Below are 13,298 nucleotides of genomic sequence, written 5' to 3' on the forward strand. Positions count from 1 at the left end.
ACCTGATGATGACCTGATTTTCTAACTACATGGTTAAGATTTAGGTGTCTTGTTTTCACTGTGTCATATTTTCAAGGTTCCATCTAACTCTGTGAAGCCACTGAATGTGCTCGTACAGATTTTCTTTTCACTATCCTTGTCTGCACAGACCCCTGGAGCATTCTATTTTATTTATTATATTTTATTACCTGCATAGTTTTTTGAAAAATTATCTAACTATACGAGGTCAGTGTTTCATCTGTAGCTACTGATGCCTAAACTAATCTCTCTAACACCACCACTGGGGGAGACTGCTGCTATGTTTTCTGTCTTATGGTCATAATGTCAAAATGGGTTTTTTGAGGTTGCTGCAGTTTGATTTTTCCTAAACAAAATTGCCCTTCTTCTCATTGGTCTGTGTCAGGTTATATTTGTCACTCTATAGGCTTCTGTTGCCCCAGACATCTCAGCTGTGAGATTTTTCTGAATCCTCACTTAAAGTGCTTGTCAAAGGTAACTTGGCATATCCTTGACTGAGTCTTAAAGTTCTCCTAGGGATGTTAAGACATCTTTCTAAATATTTGTGTTGAATTTTTTTTATTGAACTGATGCTACTTTACATTTATCAACTATTTTTCTAAATTATCTTAAAAGGGAGAGGCATTGTTTCCACCCATGGATATCAACTTTGGATAATATTTATTTTGCACTGGTGGAAATCTGCAGATCTCATTTCTAAGCACAGAATATCAACTGCAGAGAACATTAATTTCATTTATTATGTGATAACATTACCTCACAATAGCTTTGGAGGAGTGCAAATTCTAACATTTGCTCACATTTGGAGTTAATATAGTGGGTCTAGAAAATGCACATGTGCTCTTAAGTGTAGAATTACAATGTGTAGTTTATTTTTATTCCCAGTATGTAGAAATACTGATTCAAGCATAACCCTAGCTGAAATGTAATATTTCATTGCAAAGTAATATTTATTTAACTTTAACTGTAGCACCCTTCTTTGTCGAAGCATAAGTTGCACAAACACAACTGCAAAAAGTTTTTGAACCTTTTAAAATTAATTGTTTACTAATTCCAGAAAATCAGAAAACATGTAGAATTAAAACAGCATGAAAAGCTCATTCACCCCATTGCCCTTGGGCTGGGTCTTCCAATTTTTCCCATAATCCTGTTTCTCCATAGTTCAGCAAGTTTTTCATTTTCAAGTATATATCCAATTCCCTTTGTGAAAAGTACTTTATTGAATCTGCATTGGAGGCAAATTCCAGACCATTATAACATGCCATGATTTCTCGAACATCTGAGTTAAACCTCACTTTAACTACTTCTGTTTTAAAACAATAATCCCAGTTTCTGTATCTATTCACCTAACTAAAATCCCTCATCCCATATTTCCTGTGTATTATTGTCCATCCTGTCAGGTTTACAATGAATTGATCAGTTTAAATTATCTCCAGCACTGTACCTGAAACCTAACCAGTGATTTATAAAGATTAAATAGAACTTCTTTGATGTTGCGTTCTGTCCCTATTTATAAATTCACGTTTACCATGTACGTTTACCAGTCTTATCAACTTACTCTGCTGTAATCAAATATTAGTGTTTGTAAGGCCTAGGGTTTCTCTGTTCTTTTAAATTCCTCTGTCTCTCCTCATTCTTTACTTTCAGAATCCATCACGCCACAGGCAGCTGCATTGAATTTCATGTGCCATTTCATGCTGTTTGATTAGTCTGACCACAGTACTGGAGCCTGGTACATGCTACTATTCTTCTCACTGTTTGCCATATTTCCAACAATGAAGAAGCTAAGGTAGAACAGTCTCAGTTTTCAATAGAATAGGATGACTACCTTTGGTGTCAGCAACTCTGCTTGCATGTGCAGGAGCAGATATTGCCTAACTTTCCTATTTTCATAGTCGAATTACACTTTGTCCTTCTTAACCCAGCCAGACAATCAGTTTCTAAATTAAATATATGTCAAACATGTAACAAAAAAAACTGGTATTTACATATGGCACTCTTCGTGATCATTAAGCAGGTAATGAAGCATTGTTTAAAGTGTGTTTGTTGTTAATGTGTAAAATGCAGCACCCAATTTGCACACAGTGAGCTCCCCCAATAATTTGATAAATTATTATTAGAATATTAACTTCTATAATGCTGATTGACGGACAAATTTTGGTCAGAAAACTAGGGAAAGCACTTCTGCTGTTCATCATAATGATGTTACGGGATATTTTTTGCCCACCTGAAGAAAATAGCTGCAGCATAATTGTGCAGAAATATTTGGTGTTTTATTCTGTGTGTATTTTTGCAATCAGTCGATTGAAATGTATTGGATTTCATCATGTTTAGTGATTTCTAAGTTAAATATTAAGTTAACATTTTTATTAGAAAATTAAGAGTGGACTTCTTTAATAAACTTGTAATTGTAAGTCTGCTAAGACCATGAAGTTGGCATGAAGGAATGGTTTCATAAATGTTGCCAAAGAGAAATAAAATATAATAATTATAGAAATATTTATTATGATTGAATGGTAAGCATAACGTATTGTGGTCAGTTTATGCAGTCTTCCACTTTCAGCATGTCGGTGTGCAACCCAATGTCGATTCATTTGCACATTGGATCTAACTTTTCTAAATACACTTGCTCATCAAATTTAAAAAAAACTCTCTGAAAATTGCTCATTGCTCATCATTGGATCTGCTTCATAGCTTCTTTTTGTACCAGTTGAAAATTTCTCCATATATTGTCTGACTTGCTTTTGGATCAAACACAACTTTGATATGGGTCTAACTGATGGTTAATATTTCAGCCACTTTCTGGACACTCATTCTAATCAAAGAGGTAGAGCTTGCTGGAGGTAGAAGAGATAGTTAGCATCCTACAGTCAGATTGCACTATTGCTGAAGTTGAATTTCACCCTCACTTGGTGCAAAACATGAAGTGCAAGAAATGGCTATTGGTTCACTGTTGACTGCCATTTTTTACAATCCCAAAATCCACAAAACGGACTGCCTTGATAGACTCATTGTTTCTTGCTGCTCCTGCCCGATGCAACTTATTTCTTTCTACCTTGACTCAATTTTTATCTCCTCTTGTCCAGTCTCTTCAGCACATATTTCACCTTTTTCTAGCTAGTACTTGTTCTAATGAAATGTTAACTCTGCATTCTCTCCACTGATGCTGTCAGACCTGCTGTGTTTCAACAGCAATTTTTGTTTTTCTTTCAGATTTTCAGCATAAACAATTGTTGGTTTTATTCTTTAGGTTTAGTTGGAGATTACTTTGTTCCCCTAGCTTTGTGAAAACAAGGTTTATTAACAATATATTTGTTTACAACAGTATAGGTAATATCATTAGCTTGAAGGGATATGTTCATGTGATATTTAGTACTGTTTGTCAAATACCTGTTCTGTATAACATACATAAAATATTCAGTGTTGCTCTGCAGTCTCCACAGACCTAGCACATTTAACAGCTTGCTGAAATAGGTCTGGTAGCAACAATGTCTTGCATTCATTTAGCGTTTTAAAATAGTAAAATGTCACAATACTTACTCTTCACAGGAATGTTGTAAAGTACAATTGGACACTGAGCACATGAGGTGATATTAAGAAAAATGAATAAAAGCTTGGTCAGAGAATGAGGTTTATAATAGCATTTTAAAGGAGAATAGAGAAGTAGAGAGGCAAAAATGTTTAGAAAGGGAAGAAAGATTTAAAGTGCTGGAGACTGAAGCCATTGTTCCAATTGATAACACATCTAAAATATGCAATATTTAAGAGGCTAGTATTAAAGGAGTGAAGATATCTTGTAGGATTATAAGGCTGGAGAAGATTACAGAGTTGGGACCAGGCAGGACAACAGAGGGATTTAAAAACAAGAACGAGAATTTTTAAAATGAAGCTTTGCTCAAGCGCAGATCACTGTATGATCAGTAAGCACAGCAATAGTGGGTGGCATGGTGGCTCGGTGGTTAGCACTGCAGCTTCACAGCACCAGGGACCCAGGTTCGATTCCAACCTCAGGTGACTGTCTGTGTGGGTTCGCACATTCTCCCCGTGTATGCGTGGGTTTCCTCCAGGTGCTCCGGTTTCCTCCCACAGTCCAAAGATGTGCAGGCTAGGTGGATCGGCCATGCTAAATTGCCCGTAGTGTTCAGGGGTGTGTGGGTTATAGGGGGATGGATCTGGGTGGAATGCTTCAAGGGGCAGTGTGGACTTGTTGGGCCAAAGGACCTGTTTCCACACTGTAGGGAATCTAATCTAATCGTGATTTGTTGCAAGGTAGGCAACAAGAGTTTCGGAAGCTCAAGGCCATTTCTTAGTTTGTGCTTTACCTACCTTGTAGCAGAATCATGTTTTCACTTTAGCTGAAAGAACAGCTATATATAAGTCACAGGGGTTGATTTTCACATAATAGATATGGAGCAAGTGGTGAACAATACAACTGTGTTTGATGTGAGATGCTTTGAGGGCCAGGTATCCTTGAAGTTTTAACGGTCAGCACGTGACCACATTAAGCTTATCAATGAGGATGGGCAGAACTTGGATTCTACTCAGTGGGACAGAACAAGGGATGTTTTCTATGGGAGTGAGTTTACCAGCAGGGGCTATCAAAAACCTTTAATTTAGAACATCCTGGAGTAGTTCCTTTAAGGAATGTTAGAATGTTTAATATCTGGTACCATTGGGTGAAGATTGTGGGCTGCATTCTTTGGTCATTGGTATCTCAAAACTGCATTGGAGTCAGAGAACCCCAATTCAATATATGCTGCAGCTTAAAACAGGCAAGAACTTGAAATGACTGTGCAGAGAATTCCTGGATATTGGCTGCAATATTTTTGTGATTTTTCTTGTTCCTGCTGGCTTGAAGGTTTGAAGGTTCATTCATGTTGGTTTGCAACACATAATCATTTTTCCTGTGGTTATATTCTCTTTCACGTCATGTTAGATACAATGAAATTGTGTAATTTTCACTTTATTCCAAATTAACAGAATTTTTAAACACATTTTTCAGAACCTCAGCTTTCTCCCAGGGACGTACGTGTTGGGTACTGTTATTATAAAATGATATTCATGCCACACTTTGGTGCTTTTCTGAGTCACGCAATGTTTTTCTTGATTTTTGCCAGCTCCTTCTGGTTGTTGGCACAACAACATTCACTACGTCTGGTCAATTATTCCCACACTTACTACTTTTTTTCTTTTTCTTTGAGATCTTACGCCCCAGATTAGAATGTGCTTTCAATGCTGTATTACGTGGGTCATCTGGACTAGCAGAAAATACCTTTTTCTTTGCTGTATTTGCGAGTACAGTTGTACACAACAGCTTGATTAACAAATTTTCTGCACTTATACCGGTTAAGTGGCTGATTAGCCATTTGAGAAACATAAAAGGATCATTAATAAATGTGTATCATAATTGCTATATTTTTGTGTGCACTAATGAAATAATCTTCTTTGTAATCATGTTACATCTGCTATTTTGTTAAAGGTTAAATAATTTCTTTCACAGTAGGCATTTACTCATTTTTTTGAAAAACAGTAAGTAGGAATGGCAAAGCATGTGTCTAAAACTTGACACAATAGTGTGACCTTTTTCCTCTCCCAACCATTTTAATACACTTCATCTGGCCATCTTTGGTTTGTTTTATTCCATTATCATGTTATTCTTGCAAATAGAAATGGTATTATTTGAAAGTGGGTTAGGAATTAAGTGGCTTATTATCCAAAATATTATGGAAACAGAAATCTATGTTGTGGAGAGTTTTGATGCGAGACTACATATTTGAGATCTGCAAGAAAAGGCACTTTTTCCTCTCTGTTTCAGAGAATGTCCCAGATATACTCTACTCATTTTCTGCTTATCTTATTGCAAAGGATTACTATTAAGTTAATGAACTCATCAAAAGCTGAAAAATAGTCCTATGATGCTTAATTCACAGTTTACATGTTAGTAAGGTGAACAAGTCCCCATTGAAAATACAAGGTCATTCCAGTTTTAGGATCAACCAAACTTCTTTTGCAAAGTCAAAAAGCATCGCTGCTCAGCCCCAAATAGAGATGTGCTAATTCAGAAAATTAGTAAAAGATGGTGCCTACAAAATTAGACCAATTCCTAACAAATTATTAGCACAGGCTTTCAATTTAAACTCGACACATCCAAAGAGCTCAGATGTAGCAAGAACTGCAGATGCCGGAGTCACAGTTGATACAGTGTGGAGTTGGAGGAATACAGCTGGTCAGGCAGCATCAGAGGAACAGGAGAGTCGACATTTCAGGCCTAGACACTTCATCATGACTGGGGAAGGGGAAGAGAGGTGGCAAATAAATAGAGGAAAGAGGAGTGGGGCTGGGGTATGGTAGGTGGGATGGCGATAGGTGGATGCAGGTAGGGGCTAATGAAGATTGGTCAGTGGGAAGGGTGGGAATAGATAGGTCATGAAGGAGATGGACAGGTAGTGTTAGGTCAAGGAGCTGGGGATGATAGGGAGGGTTGGACATGGGATGAGGCCAGTGGGGTGGGGAAATTTTGAAACTGGTGAATCCTGTGTTTAGACCATCAGGCTATTGTTCCTCCAGTTTGCATGTGCCATCTTTGTGGCATTGGAAGAGGCCCAGGATGGGCATATCACCCAGGGAGTGGGTGGCAGAGTTAAAATGGTTAGCGACTGGAAGGTGTTGTTGATTCTAGCGTAGGGAGTGCAGGTGGTATCTTTGCCCTCAACCGCATCACTTGCATTTCTGCACTTCTGCCCTCAGAACCCTCACCCCAACAAAAATGAAGACAGAATCCCCCTGGTCCTCAACTATCACCCCATCAACCTCCGCATCTAGTGCATCATCCTTGCCACTTATGCCATTTGCAATCTGACTCTACCACCAAAGAGATATCTCCCTCCCTACTCCTACCTGCCTTTCGTAGGGACTGCTCATTCCAAGACTCCCTCGTCCACTCCACACTCCCCGCTAACCCCACTACACCCGGCACCTTTCCCTGCAACCACAGGAAGTGCTACACCTGCCTTTACATCTCCCGCCTCGCCTCCATCTGAGGCCCAAGACAACTTTCCATATCTGACAGGAGTTCACCTGCACATCCTCCAATCTGGTTATTGTATTCATTGCTCCCAATATGGCCTCCTCCATTGGTGAGACCAAATGTAGACACAGTGACAGATTTGCAGAGCACCCGGGCTCCGTATGCTATAATCAACAACACCTTGCAGTGGCTAACTGTTTTGACTCCCCCTCTCTCTCTCCTCCAGTGCTACAATGATGCCACCTGCAAACTGGAGGAACAACAACTCATATTCCACATCAGGAGCCTACAGTTTGATTGCCTCAATATAGAATTAACCAGTTTCAAAATCTCTCCATCGCTGGCCTCATCCCATGTCCAACCCTCCCTTTCATCCCCGCCTCTTTGACCTGACACAACCTGTCCATCTCCTTCCCCATCTATCCACCCCACTCTTCCCCATTGACCAATGTCCATTACCCCCTACCTTCACCCACTTATCGCCATCCCAGCTACCTTAACCCAGCCACACCCCTCTTTCCTCAGTCACTGTCTCCTCTGTTTGTCTCCTCTCCACCTATCTTTTCCTCTATCCATCTCCCATCTGCCTCTCCCCCCTCCTGATTTATTTTAGAACCCCCTTCCCCTCCCCTATTTCCAAAGAACAGCCTAGGCCCGAAACATCAGCATTCCTGCTCCTGTGATGCTGCTTGGCCTACTGTGGTCACCCAGCTCTACACCTTGTTATCTCAGATTCGCCAGCGTATGCAGTTCCTATTACCCCACTTTCCTCTACTTATTGCCCAGCTCCCTTCTGTTTCCTAGTCCTGATGAAGGGCCTAGGCCCAAAACATCGACTGTCCTGCTCCTCTGATGCTGCCTGACCAGTTGTGGTATGTTCACGTTTATTACTGGCAAAAGTTTGCTATTTTCCTTTTCTCCCTAAGTTGAACTTGCGACACTTCAATCCAGTTTCCAAGCTGACTTTTTCCCTACTTCAACTCACATTGCCGCTACAACCCACTTTAAATTTGGTCTTCAATATATTTGTTTCAAGTTACCATTTGGATCATACTTTAATCTTTCATGGGATATTGCTATCCACAGTTGCCCTTCAGAAGGTGGTGGTGAACTGCTTTCTTGAACTGTGACAATTTAAATAGTGTAACTACTCAGCTCTCTAAATGAGTGAGTTCCAAGATTTCAATCCAGTGACACTACAGGAGTGGCAACGTAGTAGATTGGCGAAAAGCTTGCAGGTGGTGTTTCCAAGCACCTGGTGCCTTTGTCCTTCTGGTTGTTACAGGTCATAGATTTGTGGAAGCAGGCTTAGTAAGTCTCAGCAGTACCTCTCGTTTATGGTGTACACAGCTGTCACTGTTCATTGATGGGGAGGGAATGAATGTTTAAATTGGTGGATGGATACCAAACAAGCTGGTCCTTTGTCCTGTACAATTTTGAGCTCCTTGAGTGTTATAGGAATGACACACATTCGAGAAATGGAGAATATTCTAACACCCCCTTGAGTTGTGTCTTATTCATGGTGGATAGGCTTTGAGGAGTTAGGACCTGAATTACTTGCTGCAGGATTTTTTGCCTCTGATGTGATTTCATTGCCAGTGTTTGTATGGTTGCTGCAGCTAAGTTTGTGGTCAAGGGTAACACCCAGGATGTTGGTGATGGTATTTCTACAATGGTAATGACATTGAGTGCCCCGGGAAGATGGTTATAGTCTCCGTTGTTGGAGGTGGATTTGTCTGTTACTTATGACACAAATGGTGCTTTCTATTTATCATCCCAAGCCTTGAAATTGTCAAGGGCTTGGCACGTATGGACACAGATTGCTTCAGTGTCAGAGGAGTTGGGAATAATATTGAACATTCTGCAATGAACAACAATGGCCCCAATTCTCTTTATGATGAAAGGAACATTATTGATTAAACAGTTGTAGATGTTTGGGGCTAGGCTGTTACCCTGTAGAATATGAAGGCTGTTGGGGTGAAGTGGTAGAGTCCTTACGTCTAAAACCAAGAGGCCTAGATTCAATCTCTATCTGCTGCAAAAGTTGTAATAACATCTCTAACAGGTTGATTAGAAAATATCTACCCTGAGGGACAATGGCAGAGATAGTCTGGGAATGAGATGATTGACATCAAGCAATCAGAACCATATTCCTATTGTGCTAAGTATGATTCCAACCAGTGGAAAGTTGGTCCATGATTCTGATTGACTTCAGGTTTGCTGCAACTGCTTGATGTCAAACTGAGTCAAATGCTGCCTTGGTAGCAAGAACTGCCAGACTGACTCTTGAAAATCTCTTTTTTCAAAAAAACTGCCCATCTGACAATTTCATAAAAAGTGTAAGTCAAGCACAGCCATTTATAATATCAATGATAAAGACTTGAATCTGCTTCACACCTCTTAATTTTTGTCCAAATAAACAAACATGCATTGAAAAAACCTGAAAGAGGAAAGCAACTAAGTACAAGGCAATAAAGATGTAACTCAGACAAAGCATAACACCAACCTTCAAGCTACGTAAGCAGACCTCTGCTGAGTTAAGTCCATTACCCTTTCTTGGAACAAAGTAAAGCATTCATAATGAAATAAATACTATTGACTATCTGTTCAAACTACTTCCAAGAGATGTAAAAGCTGGAGGACCTAGCAACCCAGAATTGAAAGGATCAAAAATCCACGAAGCAGAACTTGTAATCTGCCAATCTTGCCCTCTGCCTATTTGGCTGTCACTGCAGGGTTGCCTTGAATAGTGGTGGTAGGTCCACCTCCAGCTAGCCAATACCAGAAGATTGAACTACTTGTTGAGTGGAATGGCTTTCAGAACTTGGAACCATGCCATTAAGAAACAACGTGGTTTCTGAATTTGGGATGAAAATACAGTCCCTTTTAAAGTTATTTCCCTCAAATTGTTGAATTGACCAATATTTGCCCTACCCAGATAATTCAGTATACCTAGGTACAGACCTGGAATAAATTATCCTCCTACCTGAAAGATACCTCCTCAAAAGAAGTTATTGGTTTTCAGAAACACTGTTGCAGAGTCAAGCTTCCTTCTTAAAGGAAAATAATAGGTCTACCAGACTCACAATAAATCATCATATGGCTAGGATGCCAGTGCCAGTGATTTATGGCAAAGGTGTGTGTGTCCAAATCTAAATTTTATTGACATATGGATATGCATAAGATGAGTTTGTGCAAGGGCCTGATTTATGCAAATATATTAAATATGAAACGTGGCACTTTGTGCCATGTAGATACGTGCTGCCAATCTAGTAAACCTGATAATTCTACACTGATGCTAAATTCCTTGAAACAGTCCATTACTGTTTAATATCCCTGTGGGAATACGTAATTCTGCCAACACCGTCCTCACACCAGATTGTTGCATTGCTGCCCTGTAGGACAGTGTTTTAGTGCTCCCAACTGAATAACTTGCATGTTTTAAACATGTTATAGAACAGTACATATGTTTTATCACCATGGAATAGTGGATAACTCCTCGGCAACTTTGATCTCCAGTGTGGAAACAAGCCCTTTGGCCCAACAAGTCAGCACTGACCCTCAGAGCATCCAACCCAGACCCATGCCCCTGTAACCCACCTAATCTACACATTCCTGAACACTAGGGGCAATTTAGCATGGCCAGTCTACCTAGCCTGCACATCTTTGGACAATGGGAGGAAACCACTGAGCCACTTGCCAACAAGCATGGTTTTCCATCTCCTGCAGCGAGTTTTGGTTGACTTTTTTTTGTGACATTTTTGTCCCCCCTCTATCAACCTTTGTCACCTCTTTGCTTTAAATGGTAGCAGCATTGCAATCTGCTCCCCCCTCCTTGACATAACTCACTGTGTAAGGCCAAGGAAGCATATGACATTATAAAGATGAGCCAATTCTGGGCAATTTATTGCGCGCTTGTTCATTGAGCTCTTGTATCAGTTGCTAGCTAACTCATATCTAGGTCCATAGGAACAGGAATAGACCATTCAGCCCATTGAGCCTGTTGTGTCATTCAACACAATCATGGCTTATTGAACCTTGACTGGACCTCCGGTGTTGCACTCTGAAAAAGATATTAGAGGGAGCGATGTCCCACTCCCCATAGTCCATTTTTACAGACTATGAATTTATCCTTGAGCAGTACCTTATTCCTGTCTTTTCAACCTTTGAAAATTGCCTGACTCTGCTTATGGTTCCATGAGACTCAGCTGCCATCTTGTATTGTAACTCAGGAAAGTTACAACATCTAGGCAGTCCAATTGGGACATGCATGCATCCTAACTGAGCCAGATCTCTGTTCACCTGACAATTAAGAATGCATATTTCTTCTAATGAGCAGGAATGGGATGCTGCTTTTTTTCCTTAGCCTAGGGATACTGATCCCAAATACAATGCTTCATACCATCGCATAGACTGAGATTGGCAAGGTTGGCTGTGCATAAATATTTAGAAATTTCCTGTTTTGCAACATTATGTACATTGTGCTGTACATTTGTATAATGAGTCACCTTGGCTGCACCAAAACACCAGGACAATATTTATTTAATAAAAATGATTACAAGCTCATACTGGTGAGAAGGTGTAAAGGGAATGTAGTTAAGAGCTAGACCTGCAGCAATCATGCTGAATCTCCTACCCTTGCTTCTTTTCGGTACGATACTTTACTGGAAGCAAGTGATGGCTGAATTCATTGTTTTCTCTGTATCATAAAGGTACACCTGTTTAAGGAGAAAAGGGTCAAGTGATTTTAAAAGAACTGCTACATGTGAAGATTCACCATTAATATGCTGAGGAGTAAAATGTTAGAACTTTGGGGAAGGATAAAATGTCACCTTGGGTTGTGAAAAAGACATTTGAAATCCAGTGTGAAAAATGATACCCCCGTATCTACAAAGAGTTCAATTTCAACATGTATTAACTAATTATGAACTCTAGATTATGGAATCATTCTGCGGCCTTGAACCATAGAACTAAGAGTGAGGGTATGGAGGGAACCCTGACTACTGTGGACGCAATGTTAAGTCATTCTTTTGTGACCCTCAAAGAGGTAGCAACTTTTTTACATTAGTTTTTGAGAGGCTGAGGAATACATTATCAGAATTAGTGATTAAAAGATTGACCATGACAAATTGAAAAGTAGGTTAGGTAAGTGTTTGATGGAAAGGAGAATAAAGTGGTTTGGAAATTGAGTGGAAAAATGAGATTAATACTACTTATCTGGTGGAGGATAAGCATTAATGTGGACGCGGTGGTTAGGACAGCCTGTTTCTCTTCCATGTTGTAATGTTGTGAAAGGTAAATGGAATATGCTGTTCTGAACTCTGAGCAAACAATGTATGTACAGAACTGCAAATGCTGTGTTTAATTAGCTTACACTTAAGAGAAATCTTTTTCAATCAGCATATCAGGAACAGCACAAAAGCTAAGTCAGATGTTAATTCCTGTTTCTTATGTTTAGTTATTTAAAGTTAAATTGCACAATGCACTAGTATTTTTGTAAAGTGGAATTGATGTGCCTGTTTTAAAACTTTTGTACAAAAAGAAAATGTCAGCTTTTTGCTGGAATTACTGTGCTTGAGTTTTGCTTCAATTTTACATCATAATTTTAATGATTTTTAATTGAGAAATTAAAAAAATTTAAACAAAATATTTACCTTGAAGTTAATAATTTGATATTCTAACATCATAAAATGAAGCAGGATAAAGTAAGCTGATGAGCTAAAATTAATTGTTAACATTGTAAAAAATAGCTATGTAGAAGACAACCAATTGTACAGTACAACCTCCTTGAATCTCATAAAAATTAGTCAAAAATAATTTTAGGCAGAATGAAATTAATTGTAGGCAAGTGTTTTATTTTGGCGAAAGATGCATTGTGAATCAAATAAGCCATCATTTTCTTAAGTAAAATGTGTCTGGTTTATAGAAAAAAATTTCTGCAAATCAGGAAAAAAATCCTTACTTTTTGAGGTACGGGTATTTAGTATGTTAAAACTGCTGATCATCTATATTCGTTACAGCTCACATATAACCGAATTACAAATAGACTACCTGTATATCGAAGGGTACTGTTATCACAGTTATCTACAATCTGACTGTACAAATACTGACCACAGTAAAGCAATTTCTTAGTCAACAACTACAAAGACAGTAAGCCGTAACCCAATATCTGTTTGATTGAAATTCATTTTTAAATACAAAACGCCTTTTAAGCAGGGCTTTAATTCACAGTAGCACCTTGATTTGTGGTTGC

General features: G+C 39.1%; 1 protein-coding gene across 6 annotated transcripts in view; it reads left to right on the top strand.

The window, feature by feature from the left end:
* Positions 1–13,298, top strand: part of foxp1b (forkhead box P1b) — a 483,509-nt gene that overhangs the window by 88,524 nt on the left and 381,687 nt on the right. The gene's annotated exons all lie outside the window — the stretch shown is intronic.

This window comes from Stegostoma tigrinum, chromosome 11 (genome assembly GCF_030684315.1).
Source record: "Stegostoma tigrinum isolate sSteTig4 chromosome 11, sSteTig4.hap1, whole genome shotgun sequence".
NCBI lineage: Eukaryota > Metazoa > Chordata > Chondrichthyes > Orectolobiformes > Stegostomatidae > Stegostoma > Stegostoma tigrinum.